A 16480-nucleotide genomic window follows, 5' to 3' on the forward strand; every position below is an offset into this window, starting at 1 on the left:
TGCCAGCGGGGGCATGAGACCCTGGCCAAAGGAAGAAGAGCAAAAGTCAACTGTAATGAACCTTAGCTCCTCTAAAGCACGGTCAACAACTCGCGAACAGAGGAACCATACAACCCCTGAACGCTGGAGCCCCTGAAGCACAACCACCAGCAGAGCATCCTTTGCTCACACTCATCTCATTTCCTCCCACCTCTGCTGAAGAGGCAACACGACGGAGAAGGTCACGGTGGGGTCCTTTGCAGCCCTGCCCGATAGTATAATACTTGACTGGTAAAGTTTCTAACGTGGGTGTCAGCTATTATTCCTCCCCAGTGTGGGGGACGCACACAGTACACAGAAGGACCTGGGGCAGAAGAGCTCAGGAGACAGCCAGAAATTGCTTCCCTCAGGTACAAAGGATCAGGCAACACCTGATGAGATAAATTCACTCATGACCTTGATCTGCTGAGTGGGATGTTCAGTGAACAGCAGAGAAAATGGTGGGCAGCATAGCAGAGTACAAGGAGGCCTGGCCAGGCACCGGGAGAGCAGGGCCTGGGCCCGAGGTTGAGGTTTCGTCAAAAACGTGCTGAGACGCTGGGCTCAGTATCCCCTTCCGTAAAGTGAGTGGACGACTATCATCTCCAAACTTCAACCGTTCCTTGAAAAGGCAACTGCTGGTTTATGGTCCAAAGTGGGGTAGTTGCACGTCTAAATCATCCAGGAAACAGTATTAAGTTTTCCAAGCCTCAGGGATCAAGTTCTGTCCAATTCAAAGCACAAAACCCTAGACACATGTGCCTAGAACCGGCCCTTCACATTTCATACAAATAGGCTTCCCATCTTCTTGCCTCTGCAGAATGTTCTAAATGCAGGCTGTTGAAGGTCTTCGACAGGGATCCACCGAATGTGCCCTGGACCCACCGACTCACACTCCCTGACTGTCCTCTACTGAGCTACCCTTTGGTCACATACTCACCCCACTTCCAGTTCCATCAGCATAAATCTGTCCTAAAAAGGACCCAAGACTTCCTCCTTTCAGCGTTAGGCCCAAACCCACCAAGATGTTTATGAGCCAATCTACAAAAAAGGGAGCAGACTCCAACAACTTTTTGTGTATTTCAGCCACTGAGTGACAACTAAAAAGCCACCCTTGCTGATGGGGCACGAACTTGGTGGCCTGGGTGTACTGGGTTCCCAGGCTGGCCAGGGTATCCTGGGAATATCTGCCTGGAAGGCTCTGCTGAGGCCTCCACCCACCACAGAGAGGGAATGAGGCAGAGGTGAGCTCAACAAGAGATGAGCCTTTACCGCTGCCAACCTGGCAGGTGAGGCCACCGGGCCACCTGCCAAGACAGCCGCCCACCTTCGAAGCCAGCAGCTCCTCCTGGCCCAGCTTTCCCCTGAGGGAACAGCCCGCCGGAGGGAAAGAGGGCCTTGCCTTGCAACAAAGGCCAACTGAAAGCAAGGGATCAGAAAGGGCAGAATAGGGGGAACAAGGAAAAAGGCAGTGAGGGGCACAGTGCAGACTGAAAAACGACCTGCACCAATAACATCGTGATCGGTCGCAGAGAAAAGATCCCATGCATTATTCATCACACAATCATCATGATGGACGGTAACTTTATGACAGCGACACAGAAGCTGTATTTTTTGGCCGAAGGTTGGCTGTTTTGAAAGAGCAGGTCCAGAGCAGAGTACACAGAGACACATGAAGCTTCTCCTAGGGACAAGTCACAGATGGCGAGTAACTCGAGGTTCAGGTGCATTTAGGGTCAACTAATTTTTTTCTAAATTATAATATCTTTTGTGTGCTACCCAGTTGGAAATGTCTCTAATAAAGCCCTTGATGGGTATCCTAGGTTGTTATTAAAGGGTCTGGGGCTCCAAATCACTACCACACCCAGCCTATCACGGGAACAAGGTCCAAATGAAAACCTGCTTGGATTAAGTTATTTAAACAAGTACCAAATGTGTCCCCAGCCAACTGTCACTGCTTCGGGTGAATCTCACATTACAGAAACACCCCCGGCTTCTTTCAGGTTCTGAATTAACAGGTTCCTTTACGAGGAGATTCGAGGATCTCCTCCTAAAGACAGTGCGCTCCCACAGCACCCTGTCCTGAAGAGCTGGAGGCTAACTCCAACCCTCCTCCCCATGAAGACGCAAGCAAACAAAGAGGTTACGGGCGGAGCAGAGGGAACTGAGTGGAAATAGGACACGCTGAGGATCTGTGAGGGGACGGCTCCCCAAGGCTGCTGGGGTCCTCAGAACCTCCTGGAAGAAGGGAGGAAAGAAGAGAAGGAAGAGAAGTTCAAAACTAAACTTAAACAAGGAATGAGAGCTTGCTCTCCTGCTCCCCAGCTCTCTACTCTGCCCCCGGCCTCAGGAGCAGGCTCCAGGTAGCGTGAGCATGCTAGAAAAATCACGGAGGGCTCAAGTTCCTCGGGCTTACTGGAAAAGGCATGGAAGATTCCATCCAGGGACTGGACCAGAATCAACACCCTTACGACACACAAGGGGCAGGAAATGGGCTCAGTCGAGAGACACAAAGCCCAGCCAACTCAACGTGTCCTCTTACAATGGAGCACTTGGTGGACAACAAACACTTCTGAAACCGGAAGGAGGGAAAGGGAGGGAAAAAACCTACCCAGCGGGCCAGCTGAGGATGAGGCTGCCTGTCCTTGGGGACTCTGTCCTTTGTTCCACCCTTCCTGGGAAGGCGCAGTGACATCACCCCTGCACTCCCAACCCAGGGAGGCCAGGCCAGACGCCTGCCCGAGGAGCTGGAGGCCCTTGACGCAGACAATGGAAGACAGTCCAGAGGCGTGTTCCCAACTTCAAGCTGCTGTCACTGTGCCCGAGCTATGTGAGGAGGTGGTGGGAGCAGCTGAGGGAAGAGCGCCCACTTCTAGTTCTACAAGTATGAGCAGCTCTGGGAGCCCTTACAGGCTCCACGTGATCCGGTTATTTAGACCAGTGGTTCCCAACTGGGGGCAATTCTGCTCCCCAGGGGACACTGGGCAATGTCTGGAGACATTTTTGATTGACTGTCACAAGTGGGGGGCAGGTGCCACTGGCACATAGTGGATAGGAGCCAGGGATGCTGCCAAACACCCGACAGCGCAAAGGGCGGCCCCTCCAACAAAGGGTTAGCCAGCCCCAAACGTCAGCAGTGCCTGCGCTGGGCTGGGAAACCCTGGTTGAGACGTTCTGGGCTGACATCCTGGAGTTGACATCAGGACACCCGCGTTGGGGTACTGTACATTCATTCCTCCCTATGCCTGCATCAAAGGCTTTTTGATCCGGATGGTGTGCTAGTGGGCTGACGGCAGCAGAAACTCCCTGCCCTCAGGCCCACTCGATTCCACAAAGAGCTGGCTCCTTCCTTGCAAGGCGGAAGGACAACCGCAGGGGTGGGCTCCGTGTGACACGGGCGTTTCTGTCCCCCGTTCCATTTCTGTCCTCCTTTTCCCTTTCGGGGCCTTGTAGTGCTGTTAATCAAGCCAAAGCACGCCCGCATCTCCTCCCGAGAATTCACCTGGATGAGTCTGATGCTGTGGCAGGTTCCCACCCGTCTCTGCCCCAAACTCAGCAGCGGTGCCTCCAAGGAACAGGGACCCCACCGCTGCTCCCTGTGCGCACCCTTCAGCTGTACTTATGTGGAGGGACTCACCTAAAGCTTGCTCTGGCATTCAATGCGAGGACATCGAAGCGCCCGGCGTGTTGTAACTCTCATACCTTGGTTCCCTCTCCCTTTGCCCAGCAAAGCAGCCCTTTCAACAACTCAAACTGTTCAAGACACTTACGAGGGATCATGGAATCATATCATCTCGGGGTGGAACAAGGCTTTACAAGTCATCGGAATCAACTTTCTTTCAAAAGCAAAACCTCCCTTCTACTGTACCTGGACCAGCTATTTTAAAATTCCAAAAAAGGAGGGGGGGGAACTGTGTGTGTACACAGCAGGAGGTTAATAGTTGTATGGAAAGAAAACGACTTGTTCTTCCTTATTAAAATAATAATAGCACACACAGCGTACTTGCTACGTCCCTGGTACTGATCTGTGTGCTTTACACTCCTAACTGCTCCATTAGTTAGGATCTGTTAACTCTCCAGGGCAGGCTGGCTCCAAAGCCCAGGTTCTCAGTCACTATGCAATAATGTCTCTACCACAACATTAAAAAAAAAAAAAAAAGTTTCAATGACAACATATAGAATCACCCCTAATCTCACCACCCTAACCCAAGTCTTTATTTTGTGAAAGGGTCCACTCCATCACTGGGTAGCTCCAATTGTTGGGATGCTGTCTCCATCGAGACGAGATCTGGCTCTGGGGCCTGCCGAGGAAGCTTGCTCCACCTTTGAAGCTACAGAGAATAGGTCTCCTCGCTCCTCCACGTAAAGGCCTTCAGGCGTGAACACTCCTCACCGACCCCTCTTTGCACGACTGTCACAATGTGGTGGGCAGCGTGGAATCCAAGATGGCACCTGAAGACACAGCCACCTCTTGGGGGCCTACCGATACAAGCCTACCTACTGCACACCTCACCGATACAAGCCAGGACTTGCAGCAGCCGTAGCAGCAGCCGTCCGGAGGCAACAAAAGTGGGGAACCACGTGAGGAAAGGGCAAAAAGAACCCAGCAGCCCTCTGCGGGAGGGAGCCTGGGGAGGCAGTCTGTGTGTCAGTGCAGGGGTGGTAGTCAGGAAGGGCTCTTAAAGCAGCTCTCAAAAATAAGTTTGCCAGAACCACAATTTCTACCAGAATGTCCGTGGAACCCCAAGAACCTAGGAACCAGCGCGGTTCCAAGTGTGAAGACCCAGCCAATGAAGTCTTCTTAGCTCCACAGCCTGAGACATGAACTAGCCAACCACCTGGTCAACGAGGACCACTGGGAAGCAAACAAGAAACCCAACCTTGAATGGGTGACAACATCTGCGTTGGCTTCTCCTTGGAAGGACTGAATTATAAATGGTTTTCGATTATGGTGCTCTTTCCCGAAAACAGAATTTTATCTCAAAGCTCACTAGATCTGCACACCAACCTCATCAGGGAGGTGGGACACCAGTGTGACCTCCAGCAGAGCCCAAGGCTTAGTGAGGCGGTGGGCTGCTCAGTGTCACCAGCCAGCAGTGACACTGGGAGTGCTGGCTGGATGTCTTTGGGTGTTGTTCTGTCTCTTCCACTGTTTAGGTTAAGCAGGATTAGGATCCTTTCCTCTGAGTATCTAGACTCACTGCCTTTTGTTTGTGACACATAACTTGAAATTTTCAGAAGACGTCTTACAGAAAGAGGAGGAGATATTCAGAACAGAGAACCGTACTTGCTCAGTATCAACCAAAGGGCTGTGAATATCCTCTCCATCCTCCCCTTCTAGAAGCACATAATCAACTTCCTTTCTTTTTAGGGAATGACTATGATCAATATTGAAAGGCTGGAACACCTCAAAACTTCCTTACTCTGGAGAATTGGCTGTAACTGGAAAAATGAACATTGTGTTAGCATGAGTTAAGCTACAGGATATAGAAATAGCACTGATGAACAGAAGGGCATTGTGTTATGGAAATGATTGTACAGTATCTTTCTGCAACACCCTCTGTACAGAATGCTAAACATAACCACATTCACCATATGCCACAGCTCCAGCTATGGAAAGGGACGGGGGCCAGGGATGAAGAAAGGCCTGAAGGCATGTAACCATCTCTGGATGGAAAATAAGGGAAATACAGAAACGGGAACTGACCAATGACCCCATTTATTATTCCCTCAAAGACGGAATTTATACCTGGCGGAAGAGAGCAAATCTCTCTTCTACTTTTCAAACAGTCTGAACCTGCTGACAAAACCCAATAATGTTTTCTATCAGGATCTTCCTCAATTGTGCTAAGGTAAATGGCCTATCTTAAGTAAGGGCTGGCAATCCCTTACTTTTTTCTCCACATAAACACATAGCTAAATCAGGTACAGAGTTGGGTTCATAGAAGGAAAGGAGGTACAAGGATGGAAGCGGAAAAGACATCAAAAGGAGATGACAAAGCAAGTGTCCCATGAACACATCCCCACAAGTGGCGATTTAAATCAACAATATTCCAACATTTTACAGAGTGCATATGCTGCATGCAGAACTCTCTGTGTAAGACAAGCTCTCCTGCACTCAATGAACTAGAAGTCTAGCTGGGAAACTTTCTACATGGAAAGTTAAATAAATAACAAAAGATATTACAAAGCAGTACAGGATTAGGTGCCAAGAGAATGATTTCAACAATGTATTTTTGGGTGTTTGGAAGAAAAAACTCACTACAATTAGGATGGTTTCAGGTCCCGTCATCCAACAGTGACTAAAATCCCCGGTCTTGTGCCTTTCCCATTCTTATTCTGCTTAAACATCACTGCCATAGTCGTCTTCCCCCAAACAGTGGTTTTTCAAAGTTATACCACTGAACCAATACCTTCAAAGGACCCCAGCCATCTACAAGAGGGTCCAAATCTGAGCCTGGTGTTCAAGGTTCCTCAGCAGCCTCCTCCAGGGCACCTGCTTCGTCTGGGATCTTCTCTGACACCCACCCACCTCTGTGTTCCAATCCAACCCAACAGATCTTCTTATTCATCATGTTCTCAACTCTCACCTTGCACATTCCTTCTTCACACCTTTGCTTACACCATTCTCCTAACCTGGAACGTACTGTACTTGCTCTTCTTTCGCCCTTCTTTTAAGACCCAGGCCAAGAGTTGTTCTTCCAAGAGGATTTCACTTGGTGGAATGAGGTCTCTGTCCCTCTAATCTTTTTATTATGTATCCTGTGTCCTATCTCCTCAGCTAGCCTGTAACCGCCTCCAATTCTATATCCATTTAGGGCCTCAGCATGTGCCTGGGGACTGTGGGGCGGGGGGCGGGTGCACAACACAACACACGTTTGTTGAATGAATAAACAAACCTCCAGTGACCAACAAACAGGCTCTCAGTAAGTCTTGCTGCTGATGGTGGCCCCCATTGCTAACGAAGAAAGACATTTTCCAAATCACAGAGACAGGCCCTAAGCAGTTAAACGTTATCACTGCATGTCACTAAAAACTTTTAACACCTGAACTGTAATTGCTCTTCAGGGTCTGATAAATGATAAAAATGCAATTTTGTGGTACTGTCTTTCAGATTCAACGGGGTCCAAAGCTAACCTGAAAAGTTTCACAAAATTTAGTTTGTTTTTATTTTGTTTTGGGGGCAATTGCCACCACAGGCCCATACAGTAAGAGTGAAGCTGCAAAACATATAAGGGTGTAATTATAACATTATTTTAACATGACCCAAACAAGCCAATAGTCACAAGACTTAATTTATTCTAATTTTAACAATTTATCCATTAAAGCTCAATTCTTGAGTTGTTAAAAAAAAAAAGAATTCTAATTCAAAACAAAAGAATACAGTAGGGTGGAGTCCCCATATGTGCCTTGGCTTGAAAAAATAAATACATCATTTCCCAAGAGCAACATGCAAAACACACAGAACAGGAAACCGGAAACAGGCAACTGGCTGTACTGATAATAGAGAATCAAACTGTTATCCTGAGGCAGCAAAAGGAAGGAAACTAATCTTTTGACTGAAGGCCCTGTGATGGATTAGTCTGGGGGCCTTTAATTTATGTTTGCTGATTTGTATATAAATAGAACTTGAGTTGAAATACTTTTCCTAACAGTTTAGCCAGCTTCATGGACAAAACACATGTAAACATCTGTTCTAAATGCATGTGCAGCAAGTATGCAATTCTCTGCTAGTACTTAACACTCTGATGTGCAGACTATAAAACAACCATGAACTCCCTGTAACCCGGCACCCACGGCTTACGTCAGCTGAGCAGGCCCGGCTCACAGCTTCCAGAGGGTCTTTCTTCTGAGCAGCACAGCCCCTGCTTTGCCAGTGTGGAAACCAAGGCACTGCATGGGGAAGCTCTGGAGGAGAGCCTGCAGTGATGAACTGAGAAAGCAAGCCACATTCCAGGGCCCCCGCCGCCCCTGCCACGGTTATCTCCTCAAGGTCACAAACCACCAACGCCGAGGCCGTGGAGGGGGTGTAGGTAACGACGGGGGCCAGCTCCCAAAGCACACGGCAGAGCAACAGCACTGAGCCCTCTGCGATGAGAACGAGGCTGAAGGAAGTAGCGCACAATGCCAAGACCAGGAGGGGAGACTAAGTGCCTTGAAACACGGAGTCAGGACCTCAGAAAGAAATATTCAGAAACCGCCCGCTCCATTTGCCTGAAAATGGGTGGCATGCTTCAAAATGCCTTCACAGACAGGAAACCATGCCATGAGCCCGCTGCCCTGCTACTCTCCACCGCTGTGGCACAGGCCAGCAGGAACCAGCCTGAAAACGCAGCCAAGGAGAATCAGGAGGACGAAGGATGATGTCAGTCCTCCTCTGCTCCTACGCACTGGTGGAGGCCGTCAGTTCTAACTAGACAAGGCCCAGAAAGGTTCTAGGGATTCTCCTGAGGGCGTACAGCCAGCAAAGGCCCACCCGGGAGCCGAACCCTGAAGGATCCCGAGGCTCCTACGCACATCCCATCCCACAGTGCCTGCGGAATACAGGGTGCCACCTCCCCACACAGCACAGAAATCACAGCCATCCATCTCAGCCCAGTTTCTTCATGACTGAAATTTAAAACAGGCATCAGCAAACTCGGGCGTTACAGTCTGTTTCTGTACAGGCTGGGGGCTAGAGGGTTCTTCCTTCTTTTGAGGGTCGGGGAGGGGCATCAGCGGAGCATGAGGAGATAAGATAGAGAGCCCCACGTGGCCCGCAGAGCCTAACACAGTTACTATCTGGCCCTTTACAGAAAAAGTTTGTCAAGTCCTGGCTTAAAACATAATGTCATTGGTCCCACATCCTATTTCTTAGCTTCCATTTTCAAGGACATGAGGTCAGGGTGACGTGCTACAGCCACATGCGCTTTTTTTTTTTAAGTTATTTCACTAGGACGTTGCCCACATGTCAGGTCAGTAGGGGCAGGGGGTGGTGTGGGGGACAGCTCAGGGCCCTCTCAGCTGAGGGGTATTTATCTGGTTACCACGACACAACAGGATTAACGGCGCCACCCCAGCTGTCAGGAGGGACAAAGCATGATGAGCACCACAGGCTCCTGCAACTCAAGGCCACACCTTCTCTTCCCTTTCAAAGGATGAGGGAGAGCCAGGAGGCCGGAGACCAGATTCCCCACCCGCCTCTCCAGGTACACAAGCTTCAGGTCCTCAATTCTTACCCTGAAGGACATTTTATTCGCCACCACCTCTCCTCCCCAGTCCTCCCTGGAAGGAAAACTGCAAACTATTAAAGTCAAGGTAGACTGAGGGTAATTTGTCATATCCTCAAAAGATGGAAAAGGCTTGGCCCTAAACAGATACCATATCCTTAATTATTAAACTTACATGGCAGAATGCTCACATTAATACAGACTAGGACAGAATTTTTTGAGGGGCAACAAATATAATAGGCACACTAAAGGTAAGACTTTATGAAAGTACTTTGTTAACATATGAAGGTGTGTGTCTGTGTGGTATTACTTTTTCTAAGCAACAACTAAAAAAGCAGTAAATAATACATTCTAAACCAGACTATTATGTGGCAACCAAATTCACTGGTAAAGACAAAATCCTGTATTTCATTTTCAAGGGCTTAAAGGTAGGTTTTTATTATAGGAGTCTTGGGATTAAGTGCAGGTGGTGAGGTGAGAGAGAAGTTTCCTATGCCTCTTTTTTCGTGCAATGAACAAAAAAGGGAGCATTCTGTTCTGTGGACTGTATGTAGTTGGTCTAAACCAGTATACTAAAAATCAAAGAGTGTGTGCCCTGGCCCTTGTTTATGATTCTTCTATCTTTTCCAGTTTTCCAGAATTCTTAAGGTCAACAGTGCAGGGAGGAAAACAGAACTCTCTTTCATACACTAGAGTCACATTACTGTCAGACACTCAAGATACAAGAGGACACTTACTACTCAATGTTTTCAAAGAGGCTGAGGCGGCCAACAAGATGACTGCACCAACTGCAGCCACTCAGGACAGTTCCTGATGACTCTCCTGTATAATGAGGCTGTCCAAATTAACTGTAATTCACTGAGTCCAAAAAGCTCAGATCCAAGGGACTCTTTTTTTAAACTAGAAAGACACACAAACAAGAAGGAAGGAGCAGTCAAAGATCTAAAAAAAAGTCACCCTAAAGCTGTCTGCTTTTCATGGATAGTGTTTACTAAAATAATCATTTCTGAATGAATGGATTATGGAAGCACCTATGTAAGAAAATCTAAGATATCATGGAAGTCCTCCAAATAAGGCTATGTGTGTAAATTTAATCTACAAAGGATTGGCATTTTGGAACAAAGAAAGCCACGGTGATGCCCAGTTATCACTTGGATCTATATAATGATGACAAGGTTCCACTTAATGAGAAAAGAAATTATATTTAAAAACAAATGAAACAAAAGAATTTTAAAACTGGCTTCTGCCCTAGAGAGCATTACAAATTAGTCACCTAAACCCTTCTTGCCAATAACCATGATGCACCACAAAAACTATGAGGGTTGAAATGGCAGAATAAATTAGGTAAGACTGTCTCTCAGTTTCAGTGCCAAACTCCAAAATTAAATGAGCCCAAGCTTTCATGTGTGTTTGGGAGAAAGGTGTCCAAACTCCACTTGGATTTCAGAAATAACTAGCAGTTGTGCCAAGATGAAAATACAAAATGCACAATGTTATAAAGATGAGCTGCCCTCTGGACTGAACTAAATAATGTTAGAGCTTAGCACTACTTTCTAAATGATATCACAATGCACCAAACCAAAATTTCACTTCTCACGATGCATATCCTTCATCCAAGAAGTAATTACTGAATGATAAATTCGGACCCAATCCTCGATTATATATGTAACTCAGCCAACTGCTTCACTGGAAATTGATTCCATACAGAAGAGCAAATGGTCTACACACTAGTATTTGACATTCAGCCACACAGGTCTACTGTCCTTTTCTTCATCTTGGATCATCTATCAACCAATGAGCAACCATTTATTGAGTAAATGGTATGAAGGCATTGGAAAGAGCACCTAAAAGCATTAAGAGTTCTTACCTTACGGTGATCATTTCATAATATACCCAAATGTCAAATTATTATGTAGTACACCCAAAACTAACAATACTGTACATCAACTGCATTTCAGTTTTAAAAAGTTCACCAGCAATTTTCAATTCCTTGAAAATTCACAGCAGTAGATAATTGATACCCATACTCAACTACTGTTTAGTTATTTTTAAGGTGTCAAAATGAAGAGAAAGTTATCACTCAGAGCATCAAATACGCAACAATTCTGCTAACTTCCTCTGTGGCTTTCCTCAACCCCACACATAGAATAAATGGTTTCTTACAAAGCCCAACGGCACAGAGTTTTGGCGGGCAGATTCTGTAAGTACACAATGTACAGTACCTTGTTTTAATAAAGGAGGACAGAAAAACTGGAGGAGGAAATGACCTCAGAGTCAACCCCTGTAATGACCTAGTCAACAGGCGGGTGGCCCCGAAGGAGCCCTCACACTAATCTAAGGAGGGCAGGACAATTAACGGTTGATACTAGTTTTTTATTTTTGTTTTTAAATCAGTCCCTATTTCTCATTGATGGGAACCCTCATCAAAGATTTAAGCATACCTTTACAGAAGCTAATGCACAAGGTGTGCCCTGTATCACACTGAATCTTCCTAGCTTACAGCTGGTCATCTACCTTAATTTAATTTTTTCAAGTGAAAAAGCAAAAAGGGGGCGTAAATGGGGAGATCAGTTTTTCTGCTGTTCTGTTTGATTTAGAAACTTAAACCTGCTGCACAGTGCCGCTTAATTTAAACGTAAGTGTCTTCCCACAGAACCTTTATAATGTCCCAAAGCACAAACCCCCCCGTGCAGGCCCCCATCCCCACTAACAAGGCATTAACTCTCACTCCACAAAACTGGGAGCTTTCAACAGGTGTGTGGAACTTGGCTGCTGCAGGGTTTGTTTTGTTTTTTTTTTTTAAAGATTTTTTTTTTTTTTTGATGTGGACCATTTTTAAGCTCTTTATTGAATTTGTTACAATACTGCTTCTGTTTTATGTTTTGGTTTTTTGGCCCTGAGGCATGTGGGATCTCAGCTCCCCGACCAGGGACCAAACCCATACCCCCCGGCATTGGAAGGCAAAGTCTTAACCACTGGGCTGCCAGGGAAGTCCCTGGCTGCTGTAGTTTTGCCTGTCTGTAGGGAAATGGCCCTGTCACAGGGTAAGTATTACTCCTATTACCTGGACGTGGCCTGGGAAGCCTACTGCTATAGCTGATTTGTTCTTTGGGACATTTTATTGCTTCATAAAGTCCTTGGCAGTTCCTCCTCAACAGCCTCTATAAAGATAATCTTGGAACTGAGCAGGAAGGGCTGGAGGCCCAGAGAGGTTCTGTTGGGGCATCTGACAGCAGAAGTTCCACTTCCAGGACTAGGTGAAAGTAGGTGAAAATAAACTCTGTTCCTTGTATTTGGAAAACTATTTTGTCTGAAGACACAGAGAAATGGACACACTAGTATGTAGCTGGTGGGAGGGTAAGTGGGCAATATCAAAATTATTAAAATGCATTTTCTCCACCTACCAATCACACCTTAGATACTTTCTAGAAATACTTGCACATAAAGATGTACAGGATATGAAGGGAGATTGGTTCAAGATGGAGGAGTAGAGGGACATGCACTCATTCCCTCTTGCGAGAGCACCAGAATCACAACTAACTGCTGAACAATCCTCGAGGGGAAGACACTGGAACTCACCAAAAAAGATACCCCTCATCCAAAGACAAAGAAGAAGCCACAATGAGATGGTAGGAGGGGCGCAATCACAATAAAATCAAATCCCTTAACTGCTGGGTGGGTGACTCACAAACTGGAGAACACTTATACCACAGAAATCCACCCACTGCAGTGAAGGTTCTGAGCCCCACGTCAGGCTTCCAGGCCTGGGGGGTCTGGCAACGGGAGGAGGAATTCCCAGAGAATCGGACTTGGAAGGCTAGCGGGATTTGATTGCAGGGCTTCAACAGGACGGGGGGAAGCAGAGACCTCACTCTTGGCGGGCACACACAAGGCAGTGTGAGCATCAGAGCCCAGGGGAAAGGAGCAGTGACCCCATAGGAGACTGGGCAAGACCTACCTGCTGTTGTTAGAGGGTCTCCTGTGGAGGCGGGAATTGGCTGTGGCTCACCGTGGGGATGGGGACACTGGCAGCAGAAGTTCTGGGAAGTGCTCCTTGGTGTGAGACCTCCCGGAGTCCACCACCAGCCCCACCAAAGAGCCTGTAGCCTCCAGTGCTGGGTCGCCTCAGGTCAAACAACCAAGAGGGAGGGAATGCAACCCCACCCATCAGCAGACAAGCGGATTAAAGTTTTACTGAGTACTGCCCACCAGAGCAACACCTAGCTCTACCCACCACCATTCCCTCCCATCAGGAAACTTGCACAAGCCTCTCAGACAGCCTCATCCACCCGAGGCCAGAGAGCAGAAGCAAGAAGAACGACAATCCTGCAGCCTGTATAACAAAAACCACGTTCACAGAAAGAAAGACAAAATGCAAAGGCAGAGGACTATGTACCAGATGAAGGAACCAGATAAAACCCCAGAAAAACAACTAAATGAAGTGGAGATAGGCAACCTTCCAGAAAAGGAATTCAGAATAATGATGGTGAAGATGATCCAGGACCTCGGAAAAAGAATGCAGGCAAAGGTCGAGAAGATTCAAGAAATGTTTAACAAAGACCTAGAAGAATTAAAGAACAAACAACTAAAAGAATTAAAGAACAAACAAACAGAGATGAACAATACAATAACTGAAATGAAAAATACATTAGAAGGAATCAATAGCAGAATAAAGGAGGCAAAAGAACAGATAAGTGACCTGGAAGACAGAATGGTGGAATTCACTGCCACGGAACAGAATAAAGAGAAAAGAAATGAAGACAGCCTAAGAGGCCTCTGGGAAAACATTAAACGTAACAACATTCGCATTATAGGGGTCCCAGAAGGAGAAGACAGAGAGAAAGGACCCGAGAAAATATTTGAAGAGATTATGAAGTGATTACAGCCAAAAACTTCCCTAACATGCGAAAAGAAATAGCCACCCAAGTCCAGGAAGCGCAGAGAGTCCCATGCAGGATAAACCCAAGGAGAAACACACCAAGACACATAGTAATCAAACTGACAAAAATTAAAGACAAAGAAAACTTATTAAAAGCAACAAGGGAAAAACAACAAATAACATACAAGGGAAGTCCCATAATGTTAACGGCTGATTTCTCAGCAGAAACTCTACAAGCCAGAAGGGAGTAGCACAATATATTTCAAGTTATGAAAGGGAAGAACCTAAACCAAGATTACTCTACCTGGCAAGGATCTCATTCAGATTCAATGGAGAAAGCAAAAGCTTTAAAGACAAGCAAATGCTAAGAGAATTCAGCACCACCAAACCAGCTCTACAACAAATGCTAAAGGAACTTCTCCAAGTGGGAAACACAAGAGAAGAAAAGGATGTATGAAAACAAACCCATAACAATTAAGAAAATGGTAACAGGAACATACATATCGATAATAACCTTAAACGTGAATGGATTAAATGCTCCAACCAAAAGACACAGGCTCGCTGAATGGATACAAGAACAAGACCCATATAAATGCTGTCCACAAGAGACCCATGACAGACCTAGGGACACGTACAGACTGAAAGTGAGGGGATGGAAAAAGATATTCCATGCAAATGGAAATCAAAAGAAAGCTGGAACAGCAATACTTATATAAGATAAAATAAACACTAAAATAAAGAATGTTACAAGAGACAAGGAAGGACACTGCATAATGACCAAGGGATCAATCCAAGAAGAAGATATAACGATTATAAATATATATGCACCCTACACAGGAGCACCTCGAAACATAAGGTAAATGCTAACAGCAATAAAAGAGGAAACCGACACAATAATAGTGCAGGACTTTAACACCTCACTTACACCGATGGACACATCATCCAGAAAGAAAATTAATAAGGAAACACAAGCTTTAAATGACAAAATAGACCAGCTAGATTTAATAGATATTTATAGGACATTCCACCCAAAAACAGCAGATTACACTTTCTTCTCAAGTGTGCATGGAACATTCTCCAGGATAGATCACATCTTGGGTCACAAACCAAGCCTCAGTAAATTTAAGAAAACTGAAATCATATAAAGCATCTTCTTCGACCACAACGCTGTGAGATTAGAAATCAATTACAGTGGGGGAGAAAACATAAAAAACACAAACACATAGAGGCTAAACAATACATTACTAAATTATCAAGAGATCACTAGGGATCAAAGAGAAATCAAAAAATACGTAGAGACCAATGCCACCGAAAACATGATGATCCAAAATCTATGGGATGCAGCAAAAGCAGTTCTAAGAGGGAAGTTTATAGCAATACAATCCTCCCTCAAGAAACAAGAAAAATCTCAAATAAACAATCTAACCTTACACCTAAAGGAACTAGAGAAAGAAGAAAAAGCAAAACCCAAAGTTAGCAGAAGGAAAAAAATCATAAAGATCAGAGCAGAAATAAATAAAATAGAAACCAAAAAAAACAATAGCAAAGATCAATAAAACTAAAAGCTTGTTCTCGGAGAAGATAAACAAAATTGATAAACCTTTAGCCAGACTCATCAAGAAAAAGAGCGAAAGGACTCAAATCAGTAAAATTAGAAACGAAAAAGGAGAAGTTACAATGGACAGCTCAGAAATACAAAGCATCATAAGAGACTACTACAAGCAACTGTATGCCAATAAAATGGACAATCTGGAAGAAATCCATAAATTCTTAGAAAGGTATAACCTTCCAAGACTGGACCAGGAAGAAACAGAAAATATGAACAGACCAATCACAAGTAATGAAATTGAAACTGTGATTAAAAATCTTCCAACAAACAGAAGTCCAGGACCAGAGGGCTTCACAGGTGAATTCTATCAAACATTTAGAGAAGAGTTAACACCCATTCTTCTCAAACTTTTCCAAAAAACTGCAGAGGAAGGAACACTCCCAAACTCATTCTATGAGGGCATCATCACCCTGATACCAAAACCAGACAAAGATGTCACAAAGAAAGATAACTACAGGCCAGTATCACTGATGAACATAGATGCAAAAATCCTCAACAAAATACTAGCAAACAGAATCCAACAACACATTAAAAGGATCATACACCATGATCAAGTGGGATTTATCCTAGGGATGCAAGGATTCTTCAGTATACACGAATCAGTCAATGGGATACACCATATTAACAAACTGAAGAATAAAAAGCATATGATCATCTCAACAGATGCAGAAAAAGCTTTTGACAAAATTCAACAGCCATTTATGATAAAAACTCTCCAGAAACTGGGCATCGAGGGAAACTACCTCAACATAATAAAGGCCATAT

General features: G+C 45.4%; 1 protein-coding gene across 4 annotated transcripts in view; it reads right to left on the reverse strand.

The window, feature by feature from the left end:
* SPTBN1 (spectrin beta, non-erythrocytic 1) overlaps nucleotides 1–16480 on the reverse strand; it is a 198932-nt gene that overhangs the window by 69164 nt on the left and 113288 nt on the right. The gene's annotated exons all lie outside the window — the stretch shown is intronic.

Source organism: Delphinus delphis, chromosome 12 (genome assembly GCF_949987515.2).
Source record: "Delphinus delphis chromosome 12, mDelDel1.2, whole genome shotgun sequence".
In the NCBI taxonomy this organism is placed as follows: Eukaryota; Metazoa; Chordata; class Mammalia; order Artiodactyla; family Delphinidae; genus Delphinus; species Delphinus delphis.